Genomic DNA, 2102 nt, shown 5'->3' on the forward strand with positions numbered 1-2102 from the left:
GCACTTGCTTCTAAGCCGGCTTCACCTCCTGCTGCCACACCACGTCCTCTGCTGGGGAGCACCTAGGGGCTCTGTGCGCTGTCGGGCACAGCTGGCTTCCCTGTGGTATCAGATTGCCTGCTGGCCTCAGGGAGGGGACACTTCCCATTTTAGGTTCAGAGGGTCAGTCTCCTTGCTCTTGCCCCTCCTTGCTTGTGCAGCTAAAAGACCCCATCACTGCTGTTCTGGTGGCGGCCTCCCCATCAACCCCCACTTCTCTGCATTGGTGGCATCACCGCTCCTAACCCTGGGCAACCACAGAGAGTGCTGTCCCCCCCAGATGGAGGTTAGAGGCGGGCGGTGCCCATCACGGTAGAGGGGGAAACCCCCAGCCAAATTCCGTCTCATTTCCATTCTGACAACAACCACTGGCCCATTGATCGCCATAACTTTTTCCAGGAGAGAACAGGCTGTGATTTTGTTACAGCTCTAAAGAAAAAAGTCAAGATAGTCTGAGATCAAATCATTTTTCAAAGTCTAGGTTATTTGGTCATAGTTACCTTTTTACTCATGGGGAAAAAAACATCAAACGTGTTTAGCTATTTTTTCTTTTTCTTTTTAAATTTAAGTATATAAGTATAGTTGGTATACAATCTTACATTGGTTATATTAGTTTCAAGGGTATAACATAGTGACTTGACATTTTTATACCTTACAATTGTGATCACTCCGCTAATTCTAGTAATCATCTGTCACTGTGCAAACATATCACAATATTATCGACTATGTTCTTCTTCCACTTTTTATTTTTAAGGGACAATGACCAGTTACACGGGTAATCAAGGTTACATTGTACATCCCATATCACAAATGGCCTGGCGCAGTGCTGAGTGGTCGTCGTGGGAGAGAGCAGTCAGTCACATGTTATGTAAATTGATGTGTGCGAATTAATAATTTTATAAAAATCTCATCATAGAAATTTAGTATTTACAGAGCTCCCATAATGGGTCATTTTGTAAAGCTACTAGACATCCCATAATTTATTTGCTGAGTGAATCTGTTTTTTATTTTTTTTCATGTTTTAACTTACAATAAATCACATTTTCATGTATATTTATACACATGTGAACACTGTGTGGATCCATTTGACTAAGTGTAGTGGGATACTTGCCCAATGTATGCATTGTAGTTACTACAAATAGTATGAAATAAAGAAACGAGTTAAATTTCGTTTTTAACCTCAAGAGGAAAACAATAGAGGCATGTGTGGTTCACTTCCTAGAAGATAAAAAACGAAAGATTTTGGTTTTCAGAGATTAAATATTTCAAAAATGTTCTAACTACCATAATCTTTATACCTCAGTGGACAGTTTTGAAAATAATCAGGAAAGTAGACTAGCTCCACAGTGACCAAAATCTAAAACATGCGGAATTGTTCCACTCAAGCTGAAATTTCCTCACAGAGGTCACCAGCGAGGACTAGATGCCGGGATGTGTTGTGACAGCTTCTGAGCAAACAGGGAGTGGCTGTCTTCTCCCGCTGAGGGTATCGGTGTTACTGGTCTAGAAGTTTCTGTTGTCAGGGGCCTCAGTGCTCAGCCGCACAAGAAATATAATTCTTTTATGCCTTCCGTTCATCTTTGATCCATACTGATCTCTCCCTGCTCTTGTGACTTACTTGTTTCAAGATCTGGGACCACAAAGCCCAATAAGTTCTTCCTCTTTATAACCTGCCATTGAAAGACATTTTCGATGCTCAAACAATCCCCCGCTGTTTACAACATCAGAGTTGTCCTCTAGATAATTTCCCCCTCTTAACTTCAATAGTATAATTTCTACTTTTCATCTGACTTGGTAGCTAATAAATCAAGAGACGGGAGAGAAAGAAAGCCTCCTTTACTGTAGATTCTTTCATTTTTCTGTTTTTCAGGGGCTATTTACCAAAGTACGGTCTTCAACATGTTCTTACTTTTATATTTTTAACATTTTTTACGACTGAAATTTGTAAATTTCTTCCACTTATTCCTGTTTTGAAAACTATTCTATAAGTCCATAGAAAGCATTATTGAAAGCTATTTTAATTCTTTGACAGATTCTTGTCATTAAACTTAGTCTAGTCACTT

Source organism: Pteropus vampyrus, unplaced genomic scaffold, assembly GCF_000151845.1.
Source record: "Pteropus vampyrus isolate Shadow unplaced genomic scaffold, Pvam_2.0 Scaffold99, whole genome shotgun sequence".
Classification (NCBI taxonomy): Eukaryota; Metazoa; Chordata; class Mammalia; order Chiroptera; family Pteropodidae; genus Pteropus; species Pteropus vampyrus.